Below are 22,192 nucleotides of genomic sequence, written 5' to 3'. Positions count from 1 at the left end.
TCCGGACTTCCCATATATGGTTATGAGCCCATCACCCCCTGGTGGGGATGGGACAAAGGGTATAAGATCTCATGTAATCTGTAATAAAGCACGTCGGCACAGCCGAGAGCCATGTCCCGTGTGAGGAATGATACCAGATCCCTGTGTGGTGTCTCTTCTTACCGCCGGCAACGGGGCAAGTGGGGTGGGCCCGATTGGTGCTGTACTTAGAAAGAATTTTATTACCCTGATAAATGGCGCCCGAACGTGCGGCGACAAAACCGGAGCTTACAGAGCAATTCACCCGGATCCACGCTACGGGGAAGCCGTCCTGCTGCAATCGAGCCTGATCAACTCACAGAACTCCAGGTAAGGCCAGCATATATTTATGTTGTGTTTTACGCTGAGAGTCTTGCAGCAGGAGGGACTATCTGTGGTTTGTGACCGGACGGGTTGGGTTAAGAGTTCTACACGGTAACTCGTGTGGGCTCCGGGTTTGCCGTCATGGACCACTGACCGTGATATGCGCACCAATGGCTCACCCAGAAATTAGTCTGTAGTTTATTTGTACTTTGAAGTCCGTAGCGTTTTAGTGATAGTGGAGATTGTTTGTTGTATCTGCAGAGTTTTTTTCTCTTACTTTTTATTTTGTCTCATAGGAGAAGGGACTCTCGGTCGATTTGCCTTATATATGGGGCTAGCGATTTGATTTCAGAGAGATGCATTTTATGGGGCTGGTTCCATAAGGAGAAGGGACCCTCGGTTGTCTGCCGGTATATAAGGGGCTGACAATTTGAAAATTAAGAGGGATGCATTCTATGGAGCGTGTTATTTTTATTGTTGTTGTTGTTCTAATATGCGTAAGACCTTATTAAAGAAGATAGAGCCCCTCAAGGGCTGCCGCCGTGTGGATGAATCTGTAGAATGTAAGAAAACTCTAATGAAAATGTGTGACACCGACCCGCACGGCAGATTACAAAATGGTGTCTGAGAGGAGGTCTTTAGGACCGAGAGGTGCCTTGAAAGACCAAGGTTTGCTAGAAAATGCTGGAGGAGGAGGAGAGAGATAGATAGTCAGAGTAAGTTACGTATGTACACATTATTTGTTTAAGAAAGTATCCGTAAGTGAAATGTTGAAAAGTACAGTAAGTGATCAAGAGGGCGTCAGGAGAGTGTCTATTAAAAGTTATATTGGCAGTTAGGTAGGGGAGAGAAGTATGAGTAACAAGCAAGTCGATAAGTAAGTTACAATGCATGTGATTTGTTGGCAACGAGAGATGAAAATGTGTTTAATACAAGATAGATAATAGATATGGATATACCGTATATACCGGCGTATAAGGCGACGGGGCATATAAGACGACCCCCCAACTGTCACCTTATACGCCGGTATACAGTGGAGAAAAAAAAAATAATTCATTACTCACCTGCCCCGGTGTTCTGTCGCGCTCCGGCAGGCTGTCGCTCGCTCCTCGTCCCCGGCGCAGCATAGCTTTCTGAATGCGGGGCTTGAAATCCCCGCTTCCAGAAAGCTAATACACACGCCGGCAGCCATGACATCATTGAATGGCTGTGATTGGCTAAAGCACACGTGGCTTCAGCCAATCACACTATTCAATGACATCATTGAATGGGTGTGATTGCTAACACGTGCGCCTTCAGCCAATCACAGCCATTCAATGCTGTCATGGCTGCCGGCGTGTGTATTAGCTTTCTGGAAGCGGGGATTTCAAGCCCCGCATTCAGAAAGCTATGCTGCGCCGGGGACGAGGAGCGAGCGACAGCCTGCCGGAGCGAGCGACATCCTGCCGGAGCGAGCGACATCCTGCCGGAGCGCGACAGAACACCGGGGCAGGTGAGTAATGAATTTTTTTTTTTTACACTTTTTTTTTTTTTGTATTACCGGCGCATAAGACGACCCCCGACTGCAGAGCAGATTTTTCGGGGTTCAAAAGTCGTCTTATACGCCGGTATATACGGTATATGTGTATATGTATATACTGTATGTGCAAATAGTGCAAATAGTTAACTGAGCTTGCTTTTAGATGAGAAGAGTTTGTTGACATGTAGCTGCGAGTCTGTGTAGCCTTCCAAGGTCAGGAAGATAACAGCGAGAGAGAAAATGCAATAACAACCTTGGTTAATATCTTTGCTTGCTTACAATGAATTGAAATTAATTTAATTAGTTATACTGTCTTAGTAGGCAGGGAAATATAGTAATTTCTAAGTTATATTCTTACTTATACAGGGGTTGAAAATGAATGTTGCAAGGTCCCAGCATATGTGTTAATTATGAGTTCAAAATGCAGGGAATAGTTAAGCTAAAAACAATTCAGTCTGTGTTTCATATTCGCGGAGAGATAACAGTCAGGGTCACAGAAACTAAATACTTCAATGTTTAATACAGCATATAATAGCTTCTGTAGATAAGAAATATAGAATATTTCAGTCACTCAGCAAACTTTCTTTCACATAATTTGTCAAAGATAGCGTTCATTCACAATCTCATCTCAATAGAATTATGTACTTTATAAGATTAATAGCACTCACCTCAATGTTTTTCAACTGATGTATGTTTGTTTGTCAAACTTTTTTTTTTTTTGTCTGTGCATCTGTATGTACTGGTACACCTCAATGAGGGGGTGACGGAGCAAACTTGAGAGCATGGATGGATGAGAGTTAGTGACCCGTGTTCAAGCTGTGGTGGAATGTGTGATGTGGATAATTGACTGGGGATAAAAGTCCTCCCCATGCATGGGACTTTGCTTGGTTGAGATGTGGATGTGTGGACGGTTAAGCTGAAATGGAGCTGAGAAGACGGACGCACGGAGCCAATATCGAAGGGGTGGAGCTAGATGATGTAATAGTACGTAATGTTTCATCCCTCTTGTACAAGGGAGGGGGTGAGGATCTTGAGCAGCTAGTAAAAGTTTTTTTTTTTTTTTTTTTTTTCTCTCCTGTCTCAGATTTTATAAGATATTGCAGGCAGGATCAGACTAATAATGAATTCACTTAAAGGGATATCACATTTCAAATATTAATAGGTGTTTGTAGATTATTCTTCCCCGGTGTAACTCATGTTTCTGTTATAGGTGCTAACATCTTACAGGCCTTATCTGCATCCATCAAATCTTTTTACAATGTTGTACTAACTTAAACCCGGCTACTATTGTTCCAATTGCGTACCCTGGTTTAAAGGGGGGGGAGGAGAAGGCATAGGTGATCTAGGTATTCCAAGTCAGCCATTTTTAAATTCAGCCATTTTTAAATTTTTTGCAAGCCATTTTTTTAATTTTTTCATTTTTTGCAACAAGGTTCTGATCTTTTTGAAATAGAATATTAGCCTGATTGTCTAGCATTGATGCAACAAGAAAATTTAAGTTTTAAAAAGTTACTGAAAGCCCTTGTTAATAATGCATATTTTGAGTTGTTTTTTATAGATGGTACCCAGGGTGATTGACGACTCCACACTGGATATACGGTGGTTACACAACAAGATGTCCTAAAAGCAGAATGTCTCCGCATGTCGCAGTACAAGAAGCGGAACTAAAAGCCCTCGCTGAGGCGTGTAGAGTGGAGGAAGGTAAGACGGCAAACATTTACACTGACTCCCGGTATGCATTTGGCATAGCTCATGATTACGGCCCAATATGGAAGGCTAGACAGTTTTTTACCTCAGCAGGACAGCCAATTAAGAATGATGCAATGGTGCAGTCTCATGGAGACCCTACTTCTACCTGACAAGGTGGAAAGCTCACACCAATTCCTACACCGGAGAAGCAAGAGGCAACGCCATCACAGGCCACACAGCAAAGGCAGCGGCCCTCAAGCCGTGAAAGAAAGAAGAAAAGAAGAATTTGATAATAACTTTGGACTTTGACTACTTTGATATGAATTTGGACTTTGATAAGAACTTGGACTTTGATAAAAACTTGGACTTTGATATGAATTTGGACTTTGATAAGAACTTGGACTTTGATAAGAACTTGGACTTTGATAAAAACTTGGACTTTGATAAAAACTTGGACTTTGATAAAAACTTGGACTTTGATAAAAATGTGGCCTTTGATATGCTAAAGACTTTACAGTTACGAGCCAGCAAGGAAGAAAAAGACAAATGCACTAAAAAGGGACGGCGTATGGTGAACAGTCAACAGCACTTGCTTACCATAGTCCCTGTGCCCCATGATGGCCCAGCTGACGCACGGAAAGACGCACCTCTCAAAGCAGTAATGATGTCGACGCTTGAACAAGGACGGGTGGCTCCTTGGTTTTCTGTAGCTGCTGCATCATTTGTCCAATTTTGCATGATCTTTGCCGTAAAGCAACAGGGCAGAAGTAAAATTTGCCACACAACACTTGCCTAGGCCACTCTACCCATTTCAGGGATTGCAAATTGGCTACACTCAGCTCCTACTTGTTGGGAAGCATGAATATGTGCTTGTTGTTGATTTCTTTTCAGGTTGGAGACCTACCCTGTTACCAAAGTAAATAAGCAGGTAATCACACAGAAGCTCATGAATGAGGTAATCTGCAGATACGGGGTACCGGAAGTGATTGAGTCAAACAAAGGTACACACTTCACAGGTGAAATAATGCAACACATCATGTCTGCTTTGGGTATATTCCAGGCTTTTCACACACCCTACCATCCGCGGAGTAGTGGGAAAGTAGATACAAAAGGCAATGAAGAAAATGGTCAAATTTTGAATTGAGTGTCTTTCATTAGTTTTTCTTTTTCTCCGGAGGATACATGCCACAGTATCAGAGTTTGGGGAATGATTTTCTTGTTAATTTTGTCATGGGTCCCTCCAAGGAATTGTCAATAATGTATTCTGTAGTCTCTGCTTTTCTCCCAGGTCCTACAGATGAGTGTCACAATCTGAAACCAGGTGACAGGGTCTATGTAAAAAAGTTTGAGAGAGAAACCCGGTTTGAATGTCCTTACCAGATGTTGTTCACCACCCCAACTGCAGTCAAGCTCGAAGGAAAGCCCACTTGGATCCACACTTCGCACTGAAAAAACTAATGATCCTGCATATCCTTTACATGCTATAATGTGGTACAATTCCTCTAACACACACCTTTGACTACTGTACACTAGCCCCCTGTTTCAGAACAAATTAATACAATCAAATGTGAAATATGAAGCCTACACTGAGGGTGAGAATCCAACACCGCATCCTGCTAAGAGAGAAGTTGACGCTCCAGGTGGTAACTTTGATCCACATGTACACATAGATGCAATAGGAGTGCCAAGGGGGGTGCGAGATTAATTTAATTCTAGAGATCAGGTTAAAGCAGGTTTTGAGTCCTTATTTGCTATTGTCACTGTTAATAATAATGTAGATTGGATGAATTATATCTATTACAATCAGCAGAGGTTTGTAAACTACACCAGAGATGCTTTGCAAGGGTTAATTGACCAGTTAGGGCCCACTGCATCCATGGCGTTCCAAAATAGAGTGGCCCTGGATATGATTTTAGCAGAAAGAGGTGGGGTATGTAATTTCCTGTTTGTGTATTATCCCTTTAATGTGACCAAAATTTCCCTTGTTTGAAAAAAGATGAAGAGCCAGTTCCGATAATGGCAACCACGTATGTTACCAGAAGAATGGAGAGATGGACTAGTACTGTGTCTGCCTCAGTCTCATAAGATGGACTGTCAGTGGACTTCCCATTTGCCTAGGGAAAGTGCAGAAGACCTTAGGTTCCGGCGAGGGCGCACCCTGTGGGGTGTTAACTTGTACAGATAGAGGGTATGGATGCCCGGAAGTAAGCCCAGGGAATCCATGGCCTCATTCTGAGGTGAGGTAGGGATCCCTCCCTTTTAGAAGTAGGGACTTACGGGCAGTGGAGAAACCCTGACGCAAGGGAGAGACGACCGAGGAAGAGTGCGAGGCCTGGTACTTGATCTCCATATAAGTTTTTTTAGGGGGGTTTGTGAGGGTATATATATATATATATTGCCATATGTTTTTTTATGCTTTATACCTATATGCAAGTTATATTCAATTCCAAATGAAAAAAACTTATATGTCGCCTTACATCAGATATTCCAAGAGGCCTTGCCAGGCGAAGACAAAAATGTATCTTGAACAAAATGTATCTTAAACACAGCAAAGAAGAACCAGACATGAAGGCCGCATGTACTTGGCTGTTTTCCCAGAAGTGCCGTATCAAGATGTTCAAATGTACATAATTTTGACTGTCTTAGGCCAGAAATCCGGACTTCCCATATATGGAGAATGCATGTTTGGCCGTTTTCTTAGAATTGAGTGGGTGATTCTTTGTACTGGAGTTAATTGAATACGTGATTTTCTGTACAAGCCAGAGGCGCCTCACTGTCTAAGGCGGAAATCCGGACTTCCCATATATGGTTATGAGCCCATCACCCCCTGGTGGGGATGGGACAAAGAGTATAAGATCTCATGTAATCTGTAATAAAGCACGTCGGCACAGCCGAGAGCCATGTCCCGTGTGAGGAATGATACCAGATCCCTGTGTGGTGTCTCTTCTTACCACCGGCAACGGGGCAAGTGGGGTGGGCCCGATTGGTGCTGTAATTAGAAAGGATTTTTATTACCCTGATAAAAGTACATCTTCAACAAGAGATAGAAGATGTTTCTGTGGAGCTTAGTCTCCAAAAACAGCTTGTGTCCAAACTAAGAAAGAAGCATAAAATATGTGAACAGCAGCTTACAGAGGAGAAAATCAGGTCTGCAAGATATGTCACTGAATGTGAGCGTGCTGAAGAAAGGGTCTGTATGAAAAAGACTGAAGGGTTAACTTTGACACGCACCCTGAAAATGATGTCAGAGAAAAAGGGTCTGTTCCAAAAGTTCGCCAAGAATTCAAGCCTGAAGATGAAACGCTGGGCAGCACAGTGTTATGTTGCTGAAAAGAGGGTTCAGAGACTAGTGCGGTCTAGGAGCCAGTTCCGACAGCAAGTAAAAGAGAAGAAGGGCTTGTGGATGATTCCCGAAAATGATGCTGGAAAGCGAACTCTGGTACAAAGAAAACGCAAGGGTGTGGTCCAACAACTGGTGGCAAGAATGAAGAATTGTAAAAATAAGACACAAGTGGTGAAGCATACCAATTTAGGTGAAGGTGACCTGGGCACTCCAGGTGAACAGTTTGTAAAGACTTGGACTGTCTGGAGGAAAGACATCACTTCTGTAAACAAAAGAAAAGTCATTAAGGTGAGAGCTGAGCAAAAGATGCAGACTGAACAGACCTCTGAAGTACAAGAGGCCAAGAAGAAGGCAGAAAGTGAGGCTACTGAAGCTGAGAAGATTTCAGAAGTGGCAGCGGAAATCTGGGAAGAGTATAATGACCTCAAAAAGCAAACCCTGAAGGTGAAGAAACAGGTCCAGATGGTAGAAGCCGATCACAGGGATGCTGGCTCCAAGGACCAACTCATCAGTGAACTGAATACTACCAAGCAAAAGTTAGATTCAGAGGTGAAGGAACTTCGAAGAATGCTAATGGGTCTAACCGATGATAAAACTGTACTAAGAGAAGAAATACAATTGTTACAAAGTGAGGAAAAGATAATTATAAAGCTGAATGGATTGAAAAATTAATCAGAAACTGTAATCCATGGCAAGGCCATGCTGGAGCATGAGCTACAAGGGGAACTGGAAGAGTACCAAGACAAGGTTTGTAAACTAGAAGGAACCTTCAAAATGGAGGCTCAGTTTGAAAGTCTTAACAAGCCGTTGTGCACTGAAATGGAGGACTTAGTTAGCTCCACTGATGATGGTGAAAAGGGTGAACATAAACTAGAAAAGTCTAAAGAAGTAGAAGAAAGCAAGATGCAGTTGGAGGAACTTGAAGATGAGTTACAAGCCACAGAGGATACAAAGTTGCACTTGGAAGTCAATCTGTTATTCACTGAAAAAGCCAAAAATACAATACCTGAAGGTCTGCAAAGCAGACACAGTCGCCATAGGCACGATCGCCATAAGGCAGGCACAATCGCCACCGGCACAATCGCCGTAGGGCAGGCGCAATGGCCTTAAGCCCTGAAGATATCTTGGAGATACAGGGCAACCCGCTGTCATATCAGCCAGGGTTGTTATCCTGTATGGTGGGTCACCACCCATCTATGGCTGACATCTTTGGTATCGTTCACATGTGCAGGCTACTAGTATATGCAGTCACTCCTCCCCAATCTGGGCTGGGTTGAGTGGGCGACTGCATATTAGCCTGCCAGGAATAAGCTGCTCCTCCACACATTATTGTCTGGCTGACTACATATCTTCAAGGCTTATGGCCATTGCGCCTGCCCTACGGCGATTGTGCCGGTGGCGATTGTGCCTGCCTTATGGCGATCGTGCCTATGGCGACTGTGTCTGCTTTGCAGACCTTCAGGTATTGTATTTTTGGCTTTTTCAGTGAATAATGTGTTTTTTTTTTCTTTTTCCTCACCTCTGTGATTTTATCTAATTTATTGTGAGTTAGCGTAGGTACTGACGGAAGCGGTGTGACCTCGACGCGGTCCGTCAGCCTATGCGTTTTGGCCAAAATGCAGTACCAACACCCGCATTTCATTAGTACGCATTAGTATTTTTGTATGTAGTTTGCTAGTTGGTGGGGGAGCCCAAGATGTCAGCCAGTGTGGCCCACCTTGGAGATACAGGGCAACCCGCTGTCATATCAGCCAGGGTTGTTATCCTGTATGGTGGGTCACCACCCATCTATGGCTGACATCTTTGGTATCGTTCACATGTGCAGGCTACTAGTATATGCAGTCACTCCTCCCCAATCTGGGCTGGGTTGAGTGGGTGACTGCATATCAGCCTGCCGGGAACAAGCTGCTCCTCCACACATTATTGTCTGGCTGACTACATATCTTCAGGGCTTAAGGCCATTGCGCCTGCCCTACGGCGATTGTGCCGGTGGCGATTGTGCCTGCCTTATGGCGATCGTGCCTATGGCGACTGTGTCTGCTTTGCAGACCTTCAGGTATTGTATTTTTGGCTTTTTCAGTGAATAATGTGTTGTTTTTTTTCTTTTTCCTCACCTCTGTGATTTTATGGAAGTCAACCTGCAAGCTGGGAAGGCACAGTCTGAGAAAGATCTGCAAGGATGTGATGAACCAAGTGAAGACAAGAAAAGAGAACTTGTTAGACAAGTAAAACTAGAAAGAGACCCCCGAAGCTGGAGTTTTGACCCTACGGCCTTTATCAAAGAAGGGGGTGGGGTATGTAGAGGTGCACTACAGAGAAAGGCCTGTAGGGGGCAACAGACAGGCATTCTGGTGCCTGAGAAAAGGGATAACGCCCATATTTGTGGTCAGGAAGTTGGATATAAGGGTACAATCCTGTTACACCCAGGGAGATGTTGGCTGAGGGAGCCAGAGAGGACCTGTGCAGCAGAGCTAAGCTGCTGCAGGCCGGTGGCCTAGGACAGGCCAGAGTCCGACAGGGGTGACCACCCTAACTTTAACACCCAGGTGGGGTGTGTATGTGGACTTTTATGTTTGTTGAAGAACGTTATATGGACTTTGTTTATGTTGGTTGTACTCTGAATAAAGACTGACAGGAGCCAGGTTTAAAGGAAATCCATGTCTCCAGAGAGTAATTCTACGTGGTTGGTGCCCATTCTGGTCTGAGAGTTGACGATCCGCAGGCAAGTGCACCCCGCTTGCTACACCTGTTTCACATGGGCGATGCAATATCGCATTGGTGGTCCATGCAAAGTCGCAAGTGATGCTGCAAGCTTGCACGACTTTGTAGCACCACGTCCAACATTTTCGGTGGGAGGGGGGCTTGAAATATAAGCCCGGACAGAAGACATGCCTGAAGACAACTGACGGTGACCACGGAGCTGACAGCACTTCTTAGGTGGTGTATTTGGGTTTTTGTTCTTTTTTCTACAGCTAGGGTTTAGTTTAGGGCTCTTACAGTAGGTTTCCTACTGTCAAAGTTGCATCGCACCACATGAAAACCGCATTTTCATGCGATGCAACAGAGAGGAAGGCTCCAAGGGGAAACGCGGGCTACAAAACATCGCAAGCCGCAGGCATATTGTGAAACCCGCAAGTTTTTTGTCTCGAAATGTCGCATGCTACGAAGCAGCGCAAATGTAAAGGAACCCACAGGAAAGCATGGGCTTCACATACATGCGATTTGTAGCACTATTGCAATGCGAGAAAATTTCGCAACTTTTTCGCCTGTTTAAAAAAGACCTAAAACTTAGGGACAAGCCAGAGCATGGATGCACAGAGGAGGTTTAGTACAGTATAGCCAGAGTAAGAAACCAGGAAGTCAGTACAAAGAAATAGCAACTTCCGCTGGACCAGGAAGACTAAAAGCTTAGGCACCTAAGGAGCAAGGTGCCTGATATAACCAGAAGTGCTCCATGATTGGCAGGGAACCATTTATGCAGGTATGTGCTGGCCCTTTAAGAGAGTGATTGTGTGCATATGGATGCTTGCTGAGAGAACATTGCATGACCTTTCAGCGAGGAAAGATGAGGTAAGCCAGGGGTAGCGACCGCAAATCAGAACAATATGGAAGTATCTCTCAACCACAGTGTTCACAGTAGAGCACCAATCTTTATTCTTCCAATCTAAGTCCAAAGATTTTACTCTCCCAGAAAAATGAATCTCCACCTTTGAATACCACGTTGTATTTAAGCCCAAAATTCTTAATTCATTTTTGATTGCTGATTAATTAATTTATCCTTAGGCCTCGGTCAGACGACCGTGGCAGAGAAGAATGATGTTCGCCCATTGAATTCAATGGAGCCGGCAATACAGCCGGCTCCATTGAAAGCAATGGGCTGCCGGCGAGCGTGGGAATAGCTCTCAGCTATTGAATGACAGCTGAGAGCTGCCCCTGATTGGTCCCTGCGCTGAGCCAATCAGAGGCAGCACTCACTCACCCATTCATGAATCCATGAATGGATGAGTGAGAGCTGCCTCTGATTGGTGAGGGCTGTGACCAATCAGAGGCAGCCCATTCAGCAGGCGGGGATTTTAAATCCCCGGCTGCTGAATACTACACAGAGCAGTTCAGGAGAACTGCTGGCCGGCCGCGGCTGAACTCCGGCTGCAGGGACAAGGTGAGTATATATATATTTTTTTTTTACACATTTTAGGATGATTTTCAGGGGAGGGCTTATATTTTTAAGCCCTTCCCGAAAATTCATCCCGCGCTCGCTGGCAGCCCATTGCTTTCAATGGAGCCGGCTGTATTGCCGGCTCCATTGAATTCAATGGGCGAACATCATTCTTCTCTGCCACAGCTGTTACAGCTGTGGCAGAGGAGAATGATCTTTGTAGTATATGTTCTCAATGGGGTCGGCGCTGCTGCTGCAGGCCCCATTGAGCGCATATATAGAACACAAGGAATCGCAGATCGCAGATAGGCGCGATCTGCGATTCCTCATACCCTATAATTTATTGGACACCCGCATAAAAAGCGGCCATGTGACCGATCCCATTGCGAAGCAATGGTTCTAAATATGCGCAGATCGCATGCGCAAATCGGCCGAAAAACTGCCCGTCTGACCGAGGCCTTACAGTGGTGTCAGAATTCAGTTTTTCTGATACAAAACTCCAAAATTTCTTACATAGTTATAAAGTTAAATGAAAAACTCCCGGCTGCATGCTGTCACCACTAGAGGGAGCTTTCTGCATACTGTTTGTATATAGAACTCTATAATAGAACACTGTGCAGCAAACTCCTAAGCTCCCTCCAGTGGTGGCTGCAGGCAGTCAAAAGTTTGGCATGACATTTAATTACTTTTTGAAATAAACTTTTCCTCTACATACAGTGTTATATGGATGCAGCTCTATTTAATACAATCTTTGGTCAGAGCTGACTGAACTTTTTTCCTCTTTTTACCATTATGCAACTTTAAACCTGTTTTGACATTTGTGCAGATTGTTGCCGGGGGCATTCATCTGTACATGAGAGGTAAAAGTTTTCAGGCTATAGTTAGGTAAATGATTTACTGGCAAAGCAAAGCTGCTGTAAGTAATGCACTGAGGATTTATTGTGAAAATGTAATACAAGGTGATGAACATTAAAGTTCTGATGTCTTTTGAAATACATGTGCAACTTCCAGTATTCCTCCTAGGAGAGGACATAAAAGCAGTGGTAGGACAAGCTGTTCTGGTGCCAAAGGCAAAGTTGCTAAACTGTGGCCTCCCCAGACAATGAGTATACTTTACTATTGACATTACTATTTACAGAGAACATTGGCACAGAATATTATACTAAACAGTGATGCCAGCCTAAAATGGGGGTTAACACTTTGACCCACAAATAGCAGTAATATATACAGTTGCAATCAAAATTTTTCAACCCCCATTTCAAATTTGGTTTATTTGCCAAATTTACAAATTTAAACTTTTTTTCACAAAAGAATCAAACAAAAACAAATTAAAATAGCTCAAGCAACAAATATAACAAGTGGTTTCTCCAAATTCAACACAAAGTCCCACTTGTAATGGCTCCTGCAATCTCAGAATTATTTTACCCCCTGAATAGAATCCCTCATAGCAGCACATAATTGCAAATCAGGTGTTATCTCAAGTACACCTGATGTAACTAATCAATGGCTTAACTGATTATATCAGATGTGCTTGAGATAAAACATATCAAATACTTGGACTGGTTAGGGCTTTTTTGACTGTGACCTTTGAATGGATATTAGAAATATGTATGGCTAAGTCAACAGAGTGGCCAAAAACGTTAAGAGAATAATCATTGCCTTGCACAAACAAGACAATGAATACAAAAAATAAGTTTCTCAGATATACAGTTGGAAGCATAGTTCATAAGCTCAAAGTTAAAGTAACACTGGCTACACTACCTGGGTGTGACAGAAAAAGGAAGCTATCACCGGCTGCCACCAGATTCCAGAGGAGGCAGGTAGTCCAAAACTCTCAAGTTACTGCTTAAGACCTGCAGCAATATTTGATGGCAGCAGGCAGTGAGGTTTTTATTTGTGCAGTAAAGCTTGGACTCCTACACCATATAAATTAGCCACAAAAATGTGGGGATTCTATGATGTAGAGTGATTAAACAAAACTGGAACTTTTTGGGATCAGCGGTATGTCTGGAGGGGGAGGAATGAAACCTAAACTACACTACATGGCTACTCTACCTATATGTGGCAGAAATTGGAAGCTATTACAGGCTGCCACCAGATTCCTGAGAAGGCATGCCTTCTGTGAGCAAGCTGAAGCTTGGGCATCATTGGACTTTCCAACAGGACAATGATCTCAAGCATACCTCAAAGTCCACCAAGGTTTGGTTTCAGAAGAACGAGAGAGAGGAAAGAGACGGATCAACGGCTCTGCTGGAGAATAGGACCGAGGAGAAGATTTCTGACATTTTATCGACAATGTGTTTTGGTTTTGAATGGACATCTTCGTTGCGCCATGCACATTTACATTTAGCTCAGACAATTTAACAGCCACGGGCTTTAGTGTCATGCGGGGTCATCTGGTCAGCTGACTGGACGTAGACACAATTAAAACTCCTTACTTCAAACTTAATGCTTAAGAATGATACTGTACAAAGACGGAAATATTTTTATAGAATTAATCGAAATTGTATCATTATCATTCCTTATGATAAATAAATAAAACTGGACTCTCTGGACAGCCACGGGTACCAGTAAGGACACAGCTGGAGTGACTTCATTGTTTAATGGCAATTAACATTGTTGGTAGAAAAAACAAATACCATCAATGGTCTTTTCACCTAATTATTGGCTGTGTTGCAACCCTACCCTCGTCCCGTGCTTGCCCTTGTTTAATAAGCCACACAACGTAGTCAATATCTAACTGTGGCAACCAATCACTGGCAATAGTGGAAAGATGCCATCCATATTGGCATCACAGCATAAGTAATTGATAATTGAGTGAGTGCCATGGGCACATGTCGAATATGGCACAGCATGACTGCTTCCCAGTAGACGAGACAATGAGGGGAACGCAGAACCATCAGGGCAGTATTTGCAGACGTTGGGGATTTGAAAGATTAGTATTTATCATTTTTTATTATTATGCAAACTTAACTTTTTTTTATTTTTTAAACCACTTTCAAAATGTCCTGCAATAAAGGACATTTATCACCTATCCAAGAGACCAACCTGCATGCAGAGAACCTGACTCGGACTTGCGTGGAATCTGCATAAATGTATTGATTTTGTATTGTGAGAAATTGGAGCCCTTAACAAAGGGTGGTGCAGGTTTAGGAGCTGTCATTGGGGGCTCCCAATGTGATGACATCTACTCTCTGCCAACCAATTACGAAGGGCCCATGGGTTGCCATGCCAACTGGATGCTTAATATTATCCTCTGGGTCTCCCATGGCTTGTAATTGCCAAGACAAAAACTGCTGATTATTATCTGAGCAATTATAGGCTTGCAGTTTCAAGTCCCCTACATGAAAAAGGTTAAAAAAAATTAAAATAGTCAAAAACAAATACCTGTTAAAAAATTAATTAAAAAAACCTTTCTGTGCACTTTTTATTTTTTCATTAAAAAAAATGACTTACAAAAATTAATGATTGGAATTGCAGCATCCATAACAACAACCCATACAATAAATGGAGCACACTTTTTAGCCCACACAGCAAATGCTATTAAAAAAAAGCAAAAAAAACTAAGTGAAAATGCTTTTTTGTTAATTTTGCCCCCCACAACGAAAAAGCCCTGAAATGGCCACTATTTCAATGGAAAAGTGAAAAAAGTTATGGCTTGCTTTCTTTAGTACTAAACTAAGCTGTGTTCTTAAAGGGGCTCAGTGGCTCAGGTTAGTACTACTCACTTCAATAGGACTCAGTCTGCAGTACCAACCTCAGCCACTGCACAATGTACAGAGCTACCTGAAGAAAAAAAACAGCTAGAAGTGGGACTACCCTTTTAAAGGATTAAAAGCCAGTACTGTGAGAAACTAGGGTCTAATATGCTATAGGCATGAAAGGGTGCCTAAAGGTCATATTATTCCCTCTTCTATTCCTACTAGATGGGGCCACTTAGTATTGGGAAGAAAATTCAAGTCAATTTGACTCTATTTGTAATTGTGGCCGCACCCTCAGCACCCTTAGTCTCCGCATTTTATAGTAGAAGATTTCTGAGTGGGGAGCATTAGGTAAATAACAGGAGACTAGGAGAATTGTACAGGGAATTGAGAAAAAGTAGCGTGTAAGTACCCAATTCTAGATAGAGATAATTCCTCCACTGAGCTTACTGCTTGTCACAGACCGGCATCTGTATACTGGATGTCGCAGTGCAGAGCTCTAATCATAGTAACAGTCTTGGCCTTGATGATACACAGATCTACCTGACATATCTTCCTCATCCCCGACTGTGAGAACAACACACCATGGAAGCAGCAGATGATTTTTTATTCCCAAGCCAATTTCCCTGCATTTTTCATAAACTGCTTTATTTATAAGCTGAAGGCAAATCGAGCTTTTCCTTAAAGGAATGAATCAGCGGACTCTTTTCATCTGATATGAAAATATATATTAATATGGCAAAGTACACAAGTCATTTCTAGTTATTACAGAGGTTTTCCAGGACTTTAAAAAAATTCACAGGCTTAGAAATATGCGAAATAAAAAAAACCACGTACAGCGGATCTCTGTCCGGTGCCAGACCCCCGATGCCCGCCCTGGAGTCCCGATGCCTGACGCTTGGAACCTAGAAACAGCCAGCTGTGCCATTCATTGTAGATGTGACCACTCAGCCAAACAGAGGCTTCAGCAGTCATGGAAGAACCACCATTGATGCCTGTGATTGACTGAGTCAGACCGCGTTTTTTTATAAATAGTCACAGGCAGGTACAACTCCGCAATGGGAATACCGTGTGCACCCACAGCATGGGTGGCTCCCTGGAACCCACCGGCTGTACATAAATGTATCCCATTGCAGTGCCCTGGACAGCAGAGCTAACGTCAGATTAAATGCAGGTGGGCTTCGGCCCACACTGCATGCCCCAACCTGACCGGGGTTTTTAATTCATAGACACAGGCAGGTACAACTCCCTATTGTGAAGTCCCTGTGGACCGACAGCATGGGTGGGTGCCAGGAAGCCACCGGCTGTACATAAATATATCCCATTGCATTGCCCATCACAGCTGAGGTAATGTCATGTTTAATGCAGGTGGGCTTCGGCCCACACTGCATGCCCCAGTCAGACTGGGGTTCTTTAGAAGTGGACACATGCAGTTACAACTCCGTGTGGACCGACAGCATGGGTGGGTGCCAGGAAGCCACCGGCGGTACATAAATATATCCCATTGCAGTGCCCAGCACAGCTGAGGTAATGTCATGTTTAATGCAGGTGGGCTTCGGCCCACACTGCATGCCTCAGTCAGACTGGGGTTCTTTAGAAGTGGACACATGCAGTTACAACTCCGTGTGGACCGACAGCATGGGTGGGTGCCAGGAAGCCACCGGCGGTACATAAATATATCCCATTGCATTGCCCAGCACAGCTGAGGTAACGTCAGGTTTAATGCAGGTGGTCTTCGGCCCACACTGCATGCCCCAGTCAGACTGGGGTTCTTTAGAAGTAGACACATGCAGTTACAACTCCCTGTGGACCCACAGCATGGGTGGCTCCCTGGAACCCACCGGCGGTACATAAATATATCCCATTGCAGTGCCCAGCACAGCTGATGTAACGTCAGCTTTAATGCAGGTGGGCAAAAAATTAATTGGATTACACTGTAGGCGAGGGCCCCAAAAAATTGGTGTACCAACAGTACTAATGTACCTCAGAAAAATTGCCCATGCCCAACCAAGAGGGCAGGTGAAACCCATTAATCGCTTTGGTAATGTGGCTTAATTTGTAACTAGGCCTGGAGGCAGCCCAGTTAAAATAAAAATTGGTTCAGGCGCAAGTTTCAACGCTTTAATAAGCATTGAAACATATAAAAATTGTTTACAAAAATTATATGACTGAGCCTTGTGGGCCTAAGAAAAATTGCCCGTTCGGCGTGATTACGTGAGGTTTCAGGAGGAGGAGCAGGAGGAGGAGGATGAATATAATACACAGATTGATGAAGCTAAAAGGTCCCCGTTTTTGATAGTGATAGAGAACGATGCTTCCATCCGTGGGTGCAGCCTACGTATTGTTTAGGTACCGCTGCTGTCCGCTGGTGCAGCCTACGTATTGTTTAGGTATCGCTGCTGTCCGCTGGTGGAGAAGAGAAGTCTGGTGAAATCCAGGCTTTGTTCATCTTTATGAGTGTAAGCCTGTCGGCACTGTCGGTTGACAGGCGGGTACGCTTATCCGTGATGATTCCCCAGCCGCACTAAACACCCTCTCTGACAAGACGCTAGCCGCAGGACAAGCAAGCACCTCCAGGGCATAGAGCGCGAGTTCAGGCCACGTGTCCAGCTTCGACACCCAGTAATTGTAGGGGGCAGAGGCGTCACGGAGGACGGTCGTGCGATCGGCTACGTACTCCCTCACCATCCTTTTACAGTGCTCCCGCCGACTCAGCCTTGACTGGGGAGCGGTGGCACAGTCTTGCTGGGGAGCCAGAAAGCTGTCAAAGGCCTTAGAGAGTGTTCCCCTGCCTGTGCTGTACATGCTGCCTGATCTCCGCGCCTCCCCTGCTATCTGGCCCTCGGAACTGCGCCTTCTGCACTAGTGCTGTCGGATGGGAATTTTACCATCAGCTTGTCCGCCAGGGTCCTGTGGTATAGCATCACTCTCGAACCCCTTTCCTCTTTGGGTATGAGAGTGGAAAGGTTCTCCTTATACCGTGGGTCGAGCAGTGTGTACACCCAGTAATCCGTAGTTGCCAGAATGCGTGTAACGCGAGGGTCACGAGAAAGGCATCCTAACATGAAGTCAGCCATGTGTGCCAGGGTACCTGTACGCAACACATGGCTGTCCCCACTAGGAAGATCACTTTCAGGATCCTCCTCCTCCTCCTCCTCCTCCTCAGGCCATACACGCTGAAAGGATGACAGGCAAGCAGCATGGGTACCCTCAGCAGTGGGCCAAGCTGTCTCTTCCCCCTCCTCCTCATCCTCCTCCCCCTCCTCCTCAACGCGCTGAGATATAGACAGGAGGGTGCTCTGACTATCCAGCGACATACTGTCTTCCCCCGCCTCTGTTTCCGAGCGCAAAGCGTCTGCCTTTATGCCTTGCAGGGAACTTCTCAAGAGGCATAGCAGAGGAATGGTGACGCTAATGATTGCAGCATCGCCGCTCACCATCTGGGTAGACTCCTCAAAGTTTCCAAGGACCTGGCAGATGTCTGCCAACCAGGCCCACTCTTCTGTAAAGAATTGAGGAGGCTGACTCCCACTGCGCCGCCCATGTTGGAGTTGGTATTCCACTATAGCTCTACGCTGCTCATAGAGCCTGGCCAACATGTGGAGAGTAGAGTTCCACAGTGTGGGCATGTCGCACAGCAGTCGGTGCACTGGCAGATTAAACCGATGTTGCAGGGTGCGCAGGGTGGCAGCGTCCGTATGGGACTTGCGGAAATGTGCACCTTTCCGAGCAGGTCTGACAAGTGTGGGTAGCTTTTCAGAAAGAGCTGAACCACCAAATTAAAGATGTGGGCCAGGCATGGCACGTGCGTGAGGCTGCCGAGCTGCAGAGCCGCCACCAGGTTACGGCCGTTGTCACACACGACCATGCCCGGTTGGAGGCTCAGCGGCGCAAGCCAGCGGTCGGTCTGCTCTGTCAGACCCTGCAGCAGTTCGTGGGCTGTGTGCCTCTTCTCTACTAAGCTGAGTAGTTTCAGTACGGCCTGCTGACGCTTGCCCACCGCTGTGCTGCCGTGCCGCGCGACACCGACTGCTGGCGACGTGCTGCTGCTGACACATCTTGATTGCGAGACAGAGGTTGCATAGGAGGAGGAGGAGGAGGAGGAGGAGGGTGGTTTAGTGGAGGAAGCATACACCGCCGCAGATACCACCACTGAGCTGGGGCCCGCAATTCTGGGGGTGGGTAGGACGTGAGCGGTCCCAGGCTCTGATTCTGTCCCAGCCGCCACTAAATTCACCCAATGTGCCGTCAGGGAGATATAGTGGCCCTGCCCGCCTGTGCTTGTCCACGTGTCCGTTGTTAAGAGGACCTTGGCAGTAACCGCGTTGGTGAGGGCGCGTACAATGTTGCGGGAGACGTGGTCGTGCAGGCCTGGGACGGCATATTGGGAAAAGTAGTGGCGACTGGGAACTGAGTAGCGCGGGGCCGCCGCCGCCATCATACCTTTGAAAGCCTCCGTTTCCACAACCCTATACGGCAGCATCTCCAGGCTGATAAATTTGGCTATGTGCACGTTTAACGCTTGAGCGTGCGGGTGCGTGGCGGCGTACTTGCGCTTGCACTCCAACACTTGTGCTAGCGACGGCTGGACGGTGCGCTGAGAGACATTGGTGGATGGGGCCGAGGTCAGCGGAGTTGAGGGTGTGGGTGCAGGCCAGGAGACGGTAGTGCCTGTGTCCTGAGAGGGGGGTTGGATCTCAGTGGCAGGTTGGGGCACAGGGGGAGAGGCAGCGGTGCAAACCGGAGGCGGTGAACGGCCTTCGTCCCACCTTGTGGGGTGCTTGGCCATCATATGTCTGCGCATGCTGGTGGTGGTGAGGCTGGTGGTGGTGGCTCCCCGGCTGATCCTGGCGCAACAAAGGTTGCACACCACTGTTCGTCGGTCGTCTGCACTCTCAGTGAAAAACTGCCAGACCTTTGAGCACCTCGGCCTCTGCAGGGTGGCATGGCACGAGGGGGCGCTTTGGGAAACAGTTGGTGGATTATTCGGTCTGGCCCTGCCTCTACCCCTGGCCACCGCACTGCCTCTTCCAACCTGCCCTGCTGCTGCACTTGCCTTCCCCTCTGAAGACCTGTCCTCAGTAGGCGTAGCAAACCAGGTGGGGTCAGTCACCTCATCGTCCTGCTGCTCTTCCTCCGAATCCTCTGTGCGCTCCTCCCTCGGACTTACTCCAATTACTACTACCTGAGTGATAGACAACTGTGTTTCATCGTCATCGTCCTCCTCACCCACTGAAAGCTCTTGAGACAGTTGCCGGAAGTCCCCAGCCTCATCCCCCGGACCCCGGGAACTTTCCAAAGGTTGGGCATTGGTCACGACAAACTCCTCCGGTGGGAGAGGAACCATTGCTGGCCATTCTGGGCAGGGGCCCGGGAACAGTTCCTGGGAGTCTGCCTGCTCCTCAGAATGTGTCATTGTAATGGAGTGAGGAGGCTGGGAAGAAGGAGGAGCAGCAGCCAGAGGATTCAGAGTTGCAGCAGTGGACGGCGCAGAATTCTGGGTGGTCGATAGATTGCTGGATGCACTTTCTGCCATCCACGACATGACCTGCTCACACTGCTCATTTTCTAATAAAGGTCTACCGCGTGGACCCATTAATTGTGAGATGAATGTGGGGACGCCAGAAACGTGCCTCTCTCCTAATCCCGCAGCAGTCGGCTGCGATACACCTGGATCAGGAGCTCAGCCTGTGCCCACACCCTGACTTGGGCCTCCGCGTCCTCGCCCGCGTCCACGTCCTCTAGGCCTACCCCTACCCCTCAGCATGCTGTATCACCAGTAGTGCAGAAACAGAACGCTGTAATTAAATGTGCGGCTTATTGGCCTGTGGTTGGAGGCTGACTTCCCTTACGGAATGCACAGCAGAGCCAGGAAACAATTGTGCGCACGCCTGTAGTGAGACGTAGGTGTGTATGACTGAGCTAGTGGAATTCACAGCGCAGAAGCAGTCAAGTGGCCGAAGGCCAGTAGTAGGCCTTAAGTATTTTGTTTCCATTTTTTTAAAATGCTGAGCTGATACAGCAGACAGATACTGTAGGCAGCGTATAATATTATGTATACTGTTTCCCTCTGGCGGGATGACGGCAGTGATGTAACAGAGACAGCAGACCCAGGAAACAATTTTGCGCAAGCCTGCTGTAACGCTTAGCTGCGTATTAATTAGGACTACTACCCCCAGCAGACAGATACTGTAGGCAGCGTATAATATTATGTATACTGTTTCCCTCTGGCGGCATGACGGCGGTGATGTAACAGAGACAGCAGACCCAGGAAACAATTTTGCGCACGCCTGCTGAAACGCTTAGCTGCATATTAATTAGGACTACTACCCCCAGCAGACAGATACTGTAGGCAGCGTATAATATTATGTATACTGTTTCCCTCTGGCGGGATGACGGCGGTGATGTATCAGAGACAGCAGACCCCGGAAACAATTTTGCGCAAGCCTGCTGTAACGCTTAGCTGCGTATTAATTAGGACTACTACCCCCAGCAGACAGATACTGTAGGCAGCGTATAATATTATGTATACTGTTTCCCTCTGGCGGGATGACGGCGGTGATGTAACAGAGACAGCAGACCCAGGAAACAATTTTGCGCAAGCCTGCTGTAATGCTTAGCTGCGTATTAATTAGGACTACTACCCCCAGCAGACAGCACGGTAGGCAGCGTATAATATTATGTATACTGTTTCCCTCTGGCGGGATGACGGCGGTGATGTAACAGAGACAGCAGACCCAGGAAACAATTTTGCGCAAGCCTGCTGTAATGCTTAGCTGCGTATTAATTAGGACTACTACCCCCAGCAGACAGATACTGTAGGCAGCGTATAATATTATGTATACTGTTTCCCTCTGGCGGGATGACGGCGGTGATGTAACAGAGACAGCAGACCCAGGAAACAATTTTGCGCAAGCCTGCTGTAATGCTTAGCTGCATATTAATTAGGACTACTACCCCCAGCAGACAGATACTGTAGGCAGCGTATAATATTATGTATACTGTTTCCCTCTGGTGGGATGACGGCGGTGATGTAACAGAGACAGCAGACCCCGGAAACAATTTTGCGCAAGCCTGCTGTAACGCTTAGCTGCGTATTAATTAGGACTACTACCCCCAGCAGACAGATACTGTAGGCAGCGTATAATATTATGTATACTGTTTGCCTCTGGCGGGATGACGGCGGTGATGTAACAGAGACAGCAGACCCCGGAAACAATTTTGCGCAAGCCTGCTGTAACGCTTAGCTGCGTATTAATTAGGACTCCTACCCCCAGCAGACAGATACTGTAGGCAGCGTATAATATTATGTATACTGTTTCCCTCTGGCGGGATGACGGCGGTGATGTAACAGAGACAGCAGACCCAGGAAACAATTTTGCGCAAGCCTGCTGTAATGCTTAGCTGCGTATTAATTAGGACTACTACCCCCAGCAGACAGC

Source organism: Eleutherodactylus coqui, chromosome 1 (assembly GCF_035609145.1).
Source record: "Eleutherodactylus coqui strain aEleCoq1 chromosome 1, aEleCoq1.hap1, whole genome shotgun sequence".
In the NCBI taxonomy this organism is placed as follows: domain Eukaryota; kingdom Metazoa; phylum Chordata; class Amphibia; order Anura; family Eleutherodactylidae; genus Eleutherodactylus; species Eleutherodactylus coqui.
This window is presented reverse-complemented; position numbering follows the sequence as displayed.